Here is a 16599-nt window from a genome sequence, read left to right as displayed (position 1 = left end):
ATACCTATGGTCATATATACTGTATGACCAAGGTGTGTATATGAAAGATTTAACATCTGACAATACAGGTACTTGCTTAGTCATGTTCATTCCTACTATATTCACAATAGCTAGGAATTAGGAACAACCTTTATGCCCGTAGACTAAGAAATGGATAGTGAAAATGTGGTATCCATACACTATTCATCTGGTTAGGGGCAGGGACATCTCACCTGTGCTTATGACTCCAGGGCAAGCTCTCCTTACTGACTCGGTTGGTGAGGGATGAGGGTGCAGAGGGCAACCCCACCTCCAACCCTCCTCTGGCTACCACATAGCAGATGAGTGGTGGGTCATCTCTCCTCAGCTCACACCCTCGGGGCTGGCTCACCTGTGCCCCCACTACCAGGGTCAGCTGTGTTGTGCTGTCCAGGAAAGGTTCAGGTCTCCCTCTCCTGAGAGTGTTATAGCTGGTGAGGGACAGGGCTGGTTCTCCCATGCTTATGATCCTGTGGGCAGCTTTTTCTGGCTGCTGGAATGAGGAAGGGGAGCAGCCCCTCTGCTCTTGTGCCACCACAAGGCAGAGGGATGGTAGAGTCAGCCCTCAGACACTTTCGTCCTTGGGGTCAGCTCACTGCTATCTAGACAAGGCTCAGGGTCAGCTCTGCCAAGTGTTGTCACAGGTGTGAGGTGAGGACAGCTCTCCAGAGCATCATAGCCAGTAAGGGGTGGAGCCAATTCTGTATAGCCCCTGGACATCCATTTGGTCCCTGGGGGTTGCCCTCATGTTCTCTAGTGGTAATATGAACCATGAACATAACACAAACCCCTGCCACTGAGTAGCTATGGATCCAGGCATGGCAGCTTGAGCTAGGACCTCACTACATTCCAGGTGATGGGGCTAGCCTGTCACACCAGGCTACTCTTCTCTGGCCTCAAGTCTCTCCTCATAATTCCCAAGCTGCTCCATTTCTCTTTCTCTCCCTTTCGACCACTTCATACTGGCACATTGCGGTGGCTCCCACTGTAGGCTGTCCACATGGCTGGTGGGTCCTGGGTGACATTCTCTGTCTGTGCTGGGGGACATGGTGCTGAGCAGGTGTCTATGGCCTACCTGTGCTGGGCACTAGTGGGAAAGTCTGTGGTCCACAGGTCTTAGTCTTCATCTTCCCTCATTGTGTTGCCTGGTGGTAGGTGGGCTCCATGTGTCTGTGTCCATCCATAGCATGAGTTAGAGGGCACATCTGTGTGTCTTTCCCTGCCAGCACCACGTGGCATGGTGGAATGCAGGTCTCTGTCTTCCTCCTTCTGTGCTTCCTGGATTTGATTTGATTTTTGTGAACCCTAGGGATAAACCAGCTTTGGCCACCAAGCCAGGCATCAAGCTAGAGTGAACAAAGGACCGCCCTCTGCTCTGCCCCTGACTGATAGAAGAACAACATCACCAGCAGGGTGTCTCTTTGTCCATTGCCAGGGAGATATATATATTTTTTAAACTTTCAAGTTTCACATAATCAATATCTTTTCTTTTTCAAAGTACCTACCAAGCTACCAAATGATCATATCCTGCGGTATGATCTCAAGGGGTGAGTTTTCACTTCCCATGACTCGCAGACAAAATGCATGTACTGCATGGGGTTTTGGTAACAACAAAAACAGAAAACCAAACAAGGACTCCCTCCCACACATCCCTGCCCCTGAAACAGAACCCTGCAAACCCAGGGTGCTTTAGGCTGGCCATAGGGCACAAGACAGTGCCTTATCTCCTCACCTGGAGACATTTCCTGATTTGTACAACCGACTTCTCCTTCTTTGAAGATGAGAGAGACCTCTCAGAGAGGTGCCAGCCTCTTGGCTGTATCATGATCAGTGGGATGCTGTGAGCAGGAAGGATGATAATGGTATATGTGGTGAGAAAGATTAGCTCCCATCTTTAGAGTTTCAGGCCCAGCATCTGGGGCCTTGGCAAGGCTGTGACCCTGTGCACTGATGAAGATAATGAACATCAACTGAAACAACACAGCCTGGTGTTTTCCCACATCACACTGGGATTAGAGGTTTAAGTCAAAGTTGGATCATGAATCAAATACTTTTCAATTCAAGACCCTCTCTCTCTCTCTCTCTCTCTCTCTCTCTCTCTCTCTCTCTCTNTGTGTGTGTGTGTGTGTGTGTGTGTGTGTGTGTGTATGTGTATAGGAGACATAGAGAGACACAGAGAGACTAGTGAGAGACATGTAAGGAGTATAGCATTGTAAATGCTTGATTGCTTCTGACCTTCCACTCCTCTTTCCATTAAAACCTCTCCCAGAATGTTCAAGGCTGACTCTCACGTTACACCAGAAGTGAAGTTAGCATCAGAGTTGTGGATTTTGGAACACATTTCTTAGATTCATTTAAGAAGGCTCAGAAGAGTCAGGTCTGTGTGCAGTCTACTAAAAAACCAAATCTCCCAATACTGACTTACTGGAAAATGATTGCTTCTTAACTAAATGCTAAGTTTCACATCAAAAAGGAAATACTCCAAATGAACATAATCTTGGTCCCAGAACCAGTTTTAAAAACTATGAGGTTTTTGTTTTATTTCCTAAAACATACTATTTGAAGAGGACAAAGTTCAAGTTTTTCTTGCTTTTTGTTTTGTTTTGTTTTGTTTTTCAAGACAGGGTTTCTCTGTGTAGCCCTGGCTGATCTGGAACTCACTTTGTAGACCAGGCTGGCCTCGAACTCAGAAATCCGCCTGCCTCTGCCTTCCAAGTGCTGGGATTAAAGGCATGCGCCATCACTACCTGGCACTATTTTAGTATTAGTTCTTTTTAAAGTTTTATTTGAATTTTTAATGTATATTAGTACACCATTGCTCTCTTCAGACACACCAGAAGAGGGCATCAGATCCCATTAAAGATGATTGTGAGCCACCCTGTGTTTGCTGGGAATTGAACTCAGAACCTTTGGAAGAGTAGTCAGTGTTCTTAACTGCTAAGCCATCTCTCTAGCCGGTCAAGTCTTTCATGTGTGACATGTGACTGACTGACCCTGGAGCCACCTTCTGTCTATGAACACATGTATCTTCCCAAGAGCTCAGGGGGGAAAATCTGCTTTGACGTAGGTTCATCTTTTGTCTGAGAGCTCCAAGGATCTCTAGAGTACTGTATAGTTTTGTTCTTACTCAGTCAAGATGGTGGTGGAGAGACTGTGTTGTGTGGGCAAGTAACAAAGACTGCCGTGAAGACTTGAGTGCCTTTTAAAGGATTGTGGGTTCTATCCCTTACCTTGGGCCATAACATACCAAGGGGAACATAGCCATTTTGGGAGAGAAGACAAGAGCAAAAACAAAAGCCACCACCACTTATTGCAGGAATCTGGAAAAGAAGAAACAAATGGAAATGCTGTCCTGAATACACTGTCATGTAACCTTTGGGAAGAGCAGTGGATATTTTAGCCAGGGTCGCTTCCACCCATTCTCCCCTTCCCACAACACTATACATGGACACTGCCAGGGTGAGGGAACAGTTACAACTGGGTGCCAGAGAGTTAACTTGATTGGGTGGGAACAACGAAAGCCACAAACAAACTGGCTTCTGTGTCGTGCGACCACAAAAGAAAAGACATCAGCTAGTCTGAGTTAGGAAATTGGGTGGGTCATGTGACAGCCCAGCCACTGGTCAGAAATTCAATAGACAGTTCTAGGCAATACAGCTGGCACATTCTATGTATAAATATTCTTGATATTCCTGTTTGACTTAATTACCCTAAAACTCTTGTAAATAAACACCAGGTTTGCAGAAGTCAAGATTTGAAACAAGAGCTGGCTGACAAAAATCATGTTTCTCCCACATTCTCTTTGGGCAGAATAAGTCAGATGTTAAGGCACAAAGTTCAGTTGTGCCAAGAAGCCATTCATGGCTTAAAGTTCTCTTGAGTCAGGAACAGCCTGTGGTGGAATTTGAGAAGGAGTGCCCAGGCAGACTCCTTCTATTCTAAAACTAGTTAGTAGTGGTGGTTTTTGAGCATTGGAAATGGTATGTGCTTTTGATCATTTTTCTTCACCAATCTGTTTCTTTAACGAACCCCTTATGGGATTGCTTTCTGGAAAATGTCCCAATTCAAGCACTCAACCCGAAAGTATTAGGAGTAGTGCGCATTCTGGTTTTCCTGTTGCCTTCATGGTTTCTGGGTGTCTGGGTGTCATTGTGTTTCATGTTAAATACTTGCTTCGCTCTGCACCTCACTAAATGAAAACATGAGCCAGTTGGCAACCAATGGGTGCTTGAAAGGGGGAAATCAGGACTATCTGGGTGGAGACAGGATCAACTATTCAAAAGCCAAGAACATTCTAATGGCTTTCAAAAACACTCCTCAGACTTCTTAGGGCATACAAAGAGGAAGTTTATTTTGTTCTCTCTCTCTCTCTCTCTCTCTCTCTCTCTCTCTCTCTCTCTCTCTCACACACACACACACACACACACACACACACACACACACACACCCCATTGCTTAGACAATATAATTCTCACGAACTTAAAACAGAGCTTCCAGCCCTGGAAATGACAACAATGAATGAAAGTAACAATTTGTACAGAAGGAAGCAGCGACAATAGAAAGCCAGTGAGTAGCATTCCTGAATGGTCCTTCAACTCAGGCTTAGCCAAAAGCGACTTGCCACAGTGAAAATATTATGATGGCCGTATTGGCTTGTTGGTTTATCCAAGTGACAAATCTTCTATGTTGTTCTTTGCTTCACTTCTGCACTTAGTAAATATGGAAGTACCTAGACAGCACTATGTACGCTGCTGCAAAATTATTGCTATTTGTGCTGGGCAGCTGGTGGTGTGGGGGCTCGAGTGAGAAATGCCCTCTGTAGGGTCGTGCTCTTGAACATCTGGCCAGTAGTTGGTGGTGCAGTTTGGGGAGGCTAGGGAACCTACAGAATGTGGAACCTTGCTGGAGGATGTGTCCCTGGAAGGGGCAGAGTTAAGAGTTTATAGCTTTGTCCCGCTACCTGCTTGCTCTCTTTGCTTCTTGTGTCTGGATAAAAATGTGGTTAGCCAGCTTGGTACTTCTGCCACCTGTTGTCATGCCTTCCCTGCCGTGAGGATGGCAGAACTCTAAATCAAACTCCTTTCCTTCTTGTTGCTTTTGGTCATGGCATTTGGTTATAGTAACAGAAAAGTGGCTAATAGAGGCAGTGAGGGATGAATGAAGAAAGTGTTCCTCTTGGTCATTATAGGACTTAGGCTGAGCCACTAACGAGTATACTAAAGCATGCAGAAATAATCCCAGTTAGAGGTAAAATGATAGACAATTCTAGGGGGAGCTGTGTTAGGATTATTAGGGACTTGAAACTTTGAAGGATGAAACTAGAAGGACGGGAATGAGTTAGATCCATGGTTTTAACTCTCTCCCTCCCTCCCTTCCCTCTCTGGTGTGTGTGTGTGTGTGTGTGTGTGTGTGTGTGTGTGTGGTGTGTGTGTGGTGTGTGTGTGTGTGTGTGTGCTGTATATATGGGTTCATGTGGGTGTGTGAATGTATACAAGAGTATGTGTGTGGAGGNCAGGGGTCAATGCCAGGTGTCTTCTTCTATTGCATCAGGATTTCTCACTGACCCTGGCGCTCACTACTCAGCTAGACTTGTTGGCTCAGAGAGCCCAGGGACCCATTTTTCCTACTTCTCCAGTGTTCCCCAGTTTATGCTATATATGAGCCATCATGCTTGGTTGTTGTTGTTGTTGTTATATGTGGGTGTTGAGGATCAAATTCAGTTCCCTATGCACATCAGGCAAGCACATATGAACTGGGTTATCTACTTCTGGTGCTTAGACCTCAGCAGCAAGATAAGTTTGCCTTGTTTGTTGTATGTCTTTCATTTGCTGTCACCTTATGCTCTTTATGCCTTTACCTTGAGGCATGTAAGGCAATTTCTTAAAATACCAGCCTGCCTTTATTTTGTAGTAATACTCCCATCTAGCAACTCACGTGTGATATGGCCATGTTAGGACTACATTTCAGTGTATAGAGGATACTTTGGATATGTTGAAACTATAATTATATCATTTTCATGTATTCTTTTCCTTTTCCTACTTAACTGGAACCAGTCAAGATGTTCCTCAGTAGGGGAATGGATAAAGAAACTGCTACATTCAGACAGTAGAACATTATTTAGTAATGAAAAGAAAAGAGAGATTGTGGTCGTTTGAATGAAAATGGCCCTCATAGGCACATAGGACGATGCCCTATTAGGAGGTGTGACCTCATTGGAGTAGGTGCGGCCTTGTTGGAGGAAGTGTGTCACTTCGGGGAGCGGGGTGTGTGCACTGATATTTCAGAAGCTCAAGCTAGGCCCAGTGGCTCATTCTCTCTTCCTGCTGCCTGTGAATCCAGATGTAGAATTGTTGGCTCTTTATCCAACATCATGTTTCCTGCTATGATGATAATGGACTAAACTTCTGTACCACAAGCTAGCCCCAATTAAATGTTTTCCATTGTAAGAGTAGCCATGGTCATGGTGTTTCTTCACAACAACAACAACAACAACAACAAAAACTCTCAGACAGTGATGAAGCCCTGAAAAGACAGGAAAGAATAAAAAACAATCACTGCTAGATGAAACATACTATCCCCCTAAGCTTTCGTGCTGTGTGCTTCCAGCACAGTGATATTCTGGTAAAGAAGAGATGATGGTAATAGTTAAAAACTCAGTGGTTGTTGTGAGTTGTGGAAGGTAAAAGTAATAACTAGAGTATTTAGGGCCATGCAGCTTTTCTGCTTGATACTGTAAGGGAGGGTGGTGGTTTGAGTAAGAATGGACAACATGGGCTCATAGATTTGAATGCTTAGTCACCAGGGAGTGGCACAATTATGAAGTATGGCCTTGTTGGAGGAAGTATGTCACTAGGTGTGGGCTTTGATGTTTTAAAAGCCTAAAGCAGGCCCAGTAGCTAGCTAGCTCTCTCTCTCTCTCTCTCTCTCTCTCTCTCTCTCTCTCTCTCTCTCCCTTCCTGCTGCCAGACTATGGGGACTTTCAAAGTTAAGGGACGCTTATCATTATCCCTTTGCTCCACATTCACAGAGTTCTCAGCAGGAATGAATATTCCTGTGAGCTGTGGGCTCAGTGAGTTTGTTGAGTAGGTGGAGCTCCCCAGTGGTCATGAGCACATCCATGAGAGAAGAGACCCTGGCAGTGGAGGAGGCTGTGAAGATGTGGAGCTGAGAGGAACTCTGCTGCAAACTCCCAAAGTTCTTATAGATATCTCTGAAACAAAAGGCCTCTGCAATTAAGCATTATATAGGTTTAATGTCATCACTTCTCCTTGTATGAGATGTTTAGTATGAAACATAGTTTTTCAAAGGTGAGGTTTCATTGTTAATTTTGTGTTGTTCTGCCTTAGGAGCTACATCAAAAGAACAGAATACTATCTAAAAGCAGTCCAAACCTCCACTGCAAGATAGAATAGAGTATTATGCTGCATCAGTTAAGTCTTCATTATCAGATGGAATGCAATGTTAAAGTTTTAACATGTCTCTAAGCCATTTCTCCAAGAGATGACCAGAGCATCTTCAGATACACACTACCTGCCTGTGCCAACACTGACATCAGACTCACCCATGACAATGCAGGGTCAATGGGAACTTTTCCTTTATTTGGTTAATTTACTGAGACATCCAGTGGACTTAATAACTACACTTTTTCTAATGAACTAAGTATGTAAAATATATCAACCAATTGAACAGATAATTTGCTGGTCTATGAATTTAGGATATGGACTTTATAAAAAGTATCTGAGTCACATTAATGTGTATAGCCAAGCCCCTGTATGAAAACAATTCAGTGCAAGCAAATACTTTATGTAAAAATGTACTGTAGAGGAGACCCACCAAGTTCTGTCTCTCTGTCTCTTTCTCTGTCTCTCTGTCTCTCTCTNTGNGTGTGTGTGTGTGTGTGTGTGTGTGTGTGTGTGTGTGTGTGTATTTTTGTTTGTTTGATACAAGGTTTCTCTGTATAGCTATGGTTGTACCAGAACTGGTTCTGTAGACCAGGGTAGCCTCTACTTTCTGAGTGCTGGCATCAAAGTGATGTGCCACCATGGCCAACTTTTCTCTTTCTAAACAGAGCAAATCTAAGAGTTCCATGGACTGACTCCTTTAAGATTAAAAAAAAATTAAGATGTATGAGTGTTTTTTCTTACATGTTTGATTATGAATCACATACATGCCTGTTGCCCAAGGAGGTCAGAAGAGGGTGTTGGATCCCTTGGAACTGACATTACAGATAATTGTAAACTGCCATGTAGGTCCTAGGAACTGAACCCAAGTCCTCTGCAAGAGCAGCTAGTGGTCTTAGCCACAGAGCAGAGATATCTTGAAAAAGCTGATAAATGATTGCTTGTTCTGCGTCTTATTTATATCTTGGTTATATTAGCTGGTGAAGTTTCTTTTTTATTAGAATTCATTACTAAAATGTAATAAATACATTACTAAAATGTAAAAATAAAGTAATAAACTCTAATCAGCAGTTAAATGCTTGGAGTAAAGCATATCAATAACCTGTGAAAGGACCACACAATGGTGGTGAGGACCACACAACAGTGGTGAGGACCACTCAGTGGTGGTGAGGACCACTCAGTGGTGGTGAGGACCACACAGTGGTGGTGAGGACCACACAATGGTGGTGAGGACCACTCAATGGTGGTGAGGACCACTCAGTGGTGGTGATACCTCATCAGCAACATGGTCTTTGCTACTATCAGTGCAAGGTAAAGGGGCTTCTGAGAGATTCTTCTTTCTCTTTTTCAAAATTCATGCACACTAAATATTATGTAGCTTTAATGTCATCATTTGAATATTACTGTAGCTTCATGTCGTTACATATTACACAGTGTCAACATGCATGGCATCTCAGGTCATCCTGCCCCTGTAAATGTAGCTTAGGCATCAGTTGAAAACTTTTTAGGGAAAAAATAATCACTCAAATGACAGGGAAGGTTCACATATGACACTTCAACAATATGGCTGCCTAAACAAGACTGAAGACATACAGTACCAATATAGATACCAATGCTAACACCAAAGGAGGGGAATCTTACAGGGTCTTACCCATGGACAAAAGATGCTGGATTATATATATAAAACAAAGCTAGTGTTAACATTCATATATATATATATATATATATATATATATATATATATATATGAACTAAGCAAGTTAAATTTTATATTTATGTGTGTGTGTGTGTGTAAAATAATAACAACTAAAGAAAAAGAGACCCCTATTTCAAGAGGGAGCAAGGGCGGGCGAAACCACGGGATTGGACAAAGGAAAGGGAAGTGGGAAATGACGTAGTTATATTTTAATTATTAAAAGAGAAATAAAATAAAAATATGTGAACTCGGGTCCAAAAGCCAACAAAATTTATTTTTTAAATAGAACATCTTTCATTCACTAAAGATTTCTTTAGGCCATTCTCTATTTGAAATTCGGCCCTCTACAAATTCCTTGGAATTAATAGAGGGAGATAAACCCGAATCTGTATATACTAGACAGAATATTTCTCTAGGCTATGAAAGCTCACTCATTTTTAGGATAATACCTATTTATTATAAGCAGCTGGTACAGAGGTAAAGCAGTTAGACATGCATGAAGCTTGGTTGGGTCTCTAATTGTATAGCTTTCTTTGTTCTGTGCCACATCTCTGAAATGGAGAAAATCGGTACAGTATACAATAGCCTTGTATTACAAATTAAATACTAATAAAGATACCCCCTCTGCTTGTGTGTGACTACAAGACCATCACTTGTAAACACTTTGAGATGCTTAATGTTAATTGGCAACCTGATGAGATTTAGACCAAGGTGGGAGGAGCTGTCAAGATGACTCCGCGTTTAAGAGCACTTGTTGCTTTTGTAGGGGACGCACATGGTGGCTTACAACTGCCTGTAACACCAGTTCTCAGCACACACATGGTGGCTCACAGTTGCCTATAACACCAGTTCCAGGGAATCTGATACCGTCTGCCCTCATTTGGTGCACATAAATTTATACAGTCACACATATACATACCTATCAATCAAAATAAACCTTAGAATCACCTGAGAGATATGGGTCTCTGGGGATACCTCCATAGGATTATCTTGATGGGGTTAACTAATGTGTGAAGACATGTCTTCACTCTGAGCAAGACCTTTCTCGGGTTGGGGATCCTGGAGTGTATAGAAGGGACAAAGCTAGTGTTAACATTCATGTCCCTCTGCTTCCCAACTATGAATATTATTGGCTGCCTCAAGCTCCCACAACATGAATTCCCTGCCATGATGGATTGTATATACCTGTCAGTCAAAATAAATCTTTCCTTCCCCAAGTTGCTTTGTTAGCGTATTCTATCACAGCGGCAGTGAAAGAAACATCTTATGTCCTCTCCTATTTAATTAACTGCAGTGCTTGGGTCTGAATCTGTCAAGGCCAAACTATTGTTCATTCTATGAAAGCAGCACAAATAATCTGCATCCTGGCTCGCCATAAAATTAACAAAAAAAAAAAAAAAAATGGTGGCCACTTATTTGGTTCTCTGTCAACCACACATTTCCTGCAAAAGACAATTTACTCCTTGAGATTTTTGGTAAAGAATGCTGTTTCTTTCAGGCTACCTGAGGAGAGTTGATGGAATCTATTGATCTCCCACATTTCATCCTCAACTTGTAATGGATAGACAAAACGAGCATCTATGGCTAGTGAAAGCTAGCCCAAACAGATCAGCTGACATCTTTAGATAAAGGATGGAAACCATCCAGGCCCTTCATTTACTTATACAGTGGTGGGACAGTCTCATAGGATCCCACAAGAGAAATAGCTGAAATACCTCAACAGATAATAATATCGTTGCAAAGATTATCCTTGAAGAACTGTGACCATTTTTATTCAAACCAAATGAAAATGGGGAGGGATAGATTTCCCACTGATCACCAAACCCAGCAGAGCTGTCTCAGGCTCTTACTTCTGGAACCAGAATGCCCTCGATGCGCAGTAACAACCTCTGAATTCATGAAGCAATTACTCTTAGATGCTTTGCAAATGGAGATGCATAGTAGTCCAGCTATCGTAAATGACTACAAAACTATTGTATATACCATCAGGCAGGTAATAATTCCAGCTATATGCATTCCCAGAATAAGGGCCAGCAAGACTCAGCCATTACAGTCAGACAGCCCCTCAGACCTGTCTGGAGAACCGACTGCCTGAGCCTGAGGCTGGGTGAGCATAAGAGGGGAGAGAAGAGCATCATAAACTTGAGTTCTAAATTAACATACTGCTCTCTCTGTGTGCTTATGAAGGGACTTGGTAGGTGACATGCAGGGTAGGGTCTAGGACTCTCCTGACCCTCATTTCATAAAAACGCCACTATTCTTCCTTGACTCTCATCTACCATGTGAGCAGAAGTGAGTGGGGACACCCCAGACAGGAACTAAAATGTCATTTACTCTGTCCTTTGGCATCTAAAACTCTGGTCCTACAGCTCTCTCTTTCTCAGCACCGCCTCACACTGCCGTCATAAATCCTTTAGTGTAAAACATGAGTGGGATGAGCCATGTCTCATACTGAATTCTTAAAATGTAACTTATGTCTCTAGGATTCCCAAGATTTCCGGGAGTTGTGATTATTTTTTATAGCTCAGTGGACTTTTTGCAGGAACTTGGCAATGGCTTTTGTAACTAATAAAAGAGACACTTGTGTTTGTAGCCTGTCTAGTGCTCTTCTCTGACCACTGTCTCAGTGACCACATCAAACACTCATGGCTTTCTGAAAAAGCGAGCTAATTCCTAGAGGTTACTATAGCTGCTGTTAAGATTAATCTGTATCAGTAGGAATACAAACATGATAGTGTTAGGCATACCCTGGGGGCGGGGAGGGGGCGGGGAAATCATAGAATCGGTATGAAATGCTGTTGGAGCATTGGTATATGCCACAGAGCAGAAAAGTAGGTGCTTGTCTCTTTGGCTTTGAGGTACAGAGTTTTAAAAAAAGACAGATCTTTATAAATTCTCCTCACCCTTTCCAGGGTTGCTCCACTGGGGAAGAACTAGGGCTCTGTGACCATAGACTTCTAAGTGACTAAAGCCTTGGTGGCCTCTCACTTAAGGACTTGAAGGTCACACTGTCCTAGGGACTGGCTAACCATACCCTGGTTAAAATGGATCCTCCACAAGCAAAAGTGTTTTAGATGCATTGCACTCTCTTCAGTCTCAAAGCTGGGATTGGTTTTCAATTTGAAAACCTATAAATACTCTCAACAGCCACTGGAGGAGGTGTCACCCTAATAATGTAATTTGTTTTTATGGAAAAAAATGGGAGTTTTTTGCTAATGAACAGAATAAGCATCCTAATATAACAGAGAGTATAATGTAGATCCCCATTGTCCGCCATGGTCACCATGAGCCACATGTTACTATTAACAATATATTTAAGTTAAAACAATCTTTTAAGAAGGTGACCCTGGATGCCATGGGCTATGAGCACTAGAGTTTGGCACAAGGGCTTAGAAGGACCTGTGAAACATGAGGCCAGCTAGGAAATGTTGGGCTGAGGGAGCCTTAGAGTGGGGCAGGGAGCCAGCAGACAGAGGCACTTCCATGTAGCTTGAGGACTTTGAAGAGCATCATGGTTCTTTTGGACTTTTTCCTCCAAGAACTTAGAGTTGACCCTCGTATTTTCTGAGGGAGTCTCCAGTCCCTGATCATGAGGCAGGATGAGGACACCATGATCAGGGCCTGAGGAGATTACAGTGATCTGTACAGACAAAGTTATATCCCATCAGAGCCTTAAGCTGCCCAGAGCTGTGTAGAGGAAACTTAATAAGAGCCAGAGCCCAGGTGCTACCCTGGCGGGGGCCTTGGAAACAGAATGAAATGTTCCATGTCAGGTCCCTCTGTGCTATGTACCACTGGGCTGAACTTGAACAACTGTCCAAATGCTTCCTCTTTGACCTTTATGTTTTAAACAAGGTAATGCAACATGTGGAGGTGGAGAAGGGATATTGATCTCATTACCTGGCATAGAGCAGGCACACCATTGATCACGGATTGTCTCAGTTCTTGTGGTTGTGATCTCCCTAAGCAACATAAAAATCCATGGGAGATGACTCTGGTCCTAGGGAGGCTATTCTTTCATGGGGAGAAACATCCAACTAGATAGTCTAGACTGGCTCAGGCAGATTCTATAAAGTCCCATGTGGGGCAAATCTGAGAGCACAAAGACACAATATTAAACACAAAGTAAGCTCTACAGTAAACATCAGTTACAGTTGTTCTGGAAAACTGAGACATGCATTCTCCCTGGGTCACAACCCAAGATTCCTGCCTTCCTGGACCAGGCTGAGTCTCCTTCCAGTGGTGTCTTGGTCTTCCAAAGTCCTCACCATCACCCGTCTTACAGTAAATGGAGCTGATTGCTGATGCCCTGTCATTTTTAATTCAAAATAGGCCCTATCTCTGATTGCAGATGCTGCAGCAATAGAATCACATATGCACGTATGCACGCACATTGCTGTCTGTCTATCCCAAATCTGGGCTGTAGTTCAGTTGCTATTCATTGGATGATGGTCACCATTTCCAAGAGTTAGTAAACAAGATTTGAAATTTTTGCTTCATCTGTCTAAATGTGCATGTGCTTATGTGTAAAGTGGAACATGTAATAGAAACACATGTAGGATAATTCTGCAAAATCCACACTCTTTCATGTGTAATACGGTATTTATTTCTGTCTATGGCTTTAAAAATTATCCAACAAAATGGAAATACTGAAAGTTCAGTACTCTATTTTATACTAATCACATTTCAAGTGTTAAATAACCCAAAATGGTTAGTGGCTATGACAGTGGCCAAAATCATTCCCACCACTACAAAAGATTTTGTTGTTCTCTTTCTATGCCTCTTTAGAAAGGATCACTCAAATAGAACCTTGGAGAGTCAGTAATGTTCAAAGTTCCTTAAGGTAAGAAGACACTATCTTAACTGTGTCATATAGGACCTACTGAAAGTATTTTGTAAAGTTCAGATGACATAGGGAATAAAACATGCTGAGGGACTGCAATGGTGTCCTCAACTCCAAGTGATGCTGTGTGTGGACACATTGCATCACACTCCAGACCTTTGCTTTGAGACCTGCATTCTATGTTTTGGATAACACAATTTATATACTGATTTCCCCTACTTTTATGTCTCTGACTTAAAATTCTAGGGTTCTAAATTTGTGACCAATCATGTACTGGAACTCTTTTTCTGAGTTCCCTATGGGAATCTCAGGCCAGCCAAACTGGTCCAGACTTCTACCTTCCTCTCACATTGTCTCCTAGGCATCCTTCCCACCCTCTCTACTTCTAGATGTCACTAACTTATACTATACTATGTTTCATTCAGCTACTCCAACTATAAGCTTAGGTGTCACTCCTTATGATTACCTGAATCTAGTAATTGTCCCTCTCTTAATTTGCTGTCCCGAATCTTGTTTCAATATAGTAGTAATATAGCATTAGATTAACAACTTAAGTTTTCAACCTTGGGTATTGTGTGTTAACCTGGTTTCATTATGTCAAAAATAACTAAGAAGCGTGGGCAGCCCTGAACTTTTGGTTCCTCTGGAAGCTCTTTAGATTCATATAGTCTTTGATGTGGGCTCTCAGAAGGAAATGACCTCTTAATATTGTCTTCTAAGAACATCAAAAATCTGGTGGTTTTAAAGGGAAGTATCCTTTTGGCAACAACTTCCTGTCTCCAGGCAGTCTTTGTGTCAAAGGAATGTTTTTATTTACTCTCTGATTCCGCATCTCTATTGGCTCTAACCTTTCCCTCATGTTTAGAATTACAGATAACGTATTTTAGATGAGATTTAATTGATGCAATGGATACATGAAGGAGCATGGCCTTAATTACCTTTGGCTCCCTATATAGTCATTCCATATAGACTTTTGTAAATAAGGAGAGATGACCATGGTGGATTTCTTGGGGATGCTAGACTTTGCCTTTAGACCTTTTTTGTGTTGGGGCCTGGAAGGCGTAAACTTCTTTCAGATGGTGCCAAACTTCAAATGTCAGAAAAGGACAGTGATGGAGTTTCTTCCTGGAGTCAGTATGGAGAGGGAGATTATACTGCAGACAAGCACCCTTGGAGCCATGGGAGGAGAACTTGAGGCGATGGCACAGAAGCTGCCATAGCTGGATGGAGGGTGTCCTGAAAACAGACCTTCCTGCTTATTCAGAAATGTCACCATGGGGGTGTGCCCTTTCACCGTAAAGTCTCTTGTCCCCTACACTGTGCTGTAATGTGAACAATTACAGATAGTTTAATAGTTTGTGTTTAAAGGATACTAGGAAGAAAGAGAGAAACTCTGTGTGTATGTGTGTGTGTGTGTGTGGGGGGGGATTTTTCCCAGAGCATCGTGCAGAAGGTAGGTTGTGTGAACAGTGCTCTGGAGATGGTGGGTGAACAGATGTGGATGGTTAGAAAATCTTAGGTAGATCAAAGTGCATAGCTAAAACCAGGCAAGCACTGTCCCTGAGAACAGTCTGTCTACCTTCTTGGCTTTTCTTACAATTGCTTCTGGCAGTCGACCTAAAGCTGTCCATTGCTTCTTTGAACTTAAGACTTAGTTTTTACACACTCCACATCTTACTGATTTTTCAAATAGTTTGCAAAAATGATTTTGTCTTATAGACTGCATTCCCTAATTTTATTACTTGTTCTCATTGATAATTGCTAACTTAATGATAAAAGCAGCAGTAGATACACTGCTAGTGACATGTGAGCTGACATGCCTATTTTCTTAGTAAACATGGTTTCAGTTTGTTTTAGAATGTGTATTCAGGACCCAGAAAGAGATAGTAGAAAACAAATGGCCAAACAGCTGATGTAATTACTACCTTAACAGTTTACAATAAATGGAAATGGACTAAACTCTTTAATTAAAAAAATGAGAATACAGGTAGGACTGGATAATGTGCAGAAAATGAGAGACCTTAGAACACTCAGTCCTAATTGGCATGTTTCCATCAAATCCCTTTCTCCATGGCTTAGGCAACTCTGGAAGAGGAAGCAGAAAGATTGTAAGAGTCAGGGGGGATGAAGGACACCAAGAAAACAAGACCTTCTAGACAGGACACAGCTGATGAACTCAAAGAGACTGTGGATGCATGCACAGTCTGCAGGGACCTAAGCCAGATGTTGTCCTAGGGAGAGGAGAGGCAGACACAAGTATCCATTCCTAACCCAGAATCTGCCTCCCGTTAATATAACCTCTTATAAAAGAAGACTGACTCCTGTAGAGTCTCACTGAATGGAAATACAAACCACTCCTAAGGGCCCCAAGTCTAACAGTAGATGACTAACACAAAACAACCTCAATATTGACCCCTCTAGTCTCACTCTGGGTCAGTGTGTTAGTTCTTGGTATCTCTGAACTTGTTTTTGTTTTGTTCATTGATGGTTTCATTTCTCCATGAGGAGGATGAGGAGGATGATGATGAGAAGAAGGAGTCGTTGTTGTTGTGATCTTCTTCTTCTTCTTCTTCTTCTTCTTCTTCTTCTTCTTCTTCTTCTTCTTCTTCTTCTTCTTCTTCTTCTTCTTCTTCTTCTTCTTC

The 16599-nt window shown here is 42.4% G+C and overlaps 1 non-coding gene across 1 annotated transcript; it reads right to left on the bottom strand.

Moving 5' to 3' along the window:
- Window positions 1–1314: 1314 nt before the first annotated feature.
- On the bottom strand, window positions 1315–1458 carry LOC115065598. Its single transcript, XR_003845361.1, has one exon. It is a non-coding gene; the product is annotated as a small nucleolar RNA SNORA48 (small nucleolar RNA).
- Window positions 1459–16599: the final 15141 nt, after the last annotated feature.

The sequence above is a fragment of the Mus pahari genome, chromosome 15 (assembly GCF_900095145.1).
Source record: "Mus pahari chromosome 15, PAHARI_EIJ_v1.1, whole genome shotgun sequence".
NCBI classification, from domain to species: Eukaryota; Metazoa; Chordata; class Mammalia; order Rodentia; family Muridae; genus Mus; species Mus pahari.
This window is presented reverse-complemented; position numbering and strand designations above follow the sequence as displayed.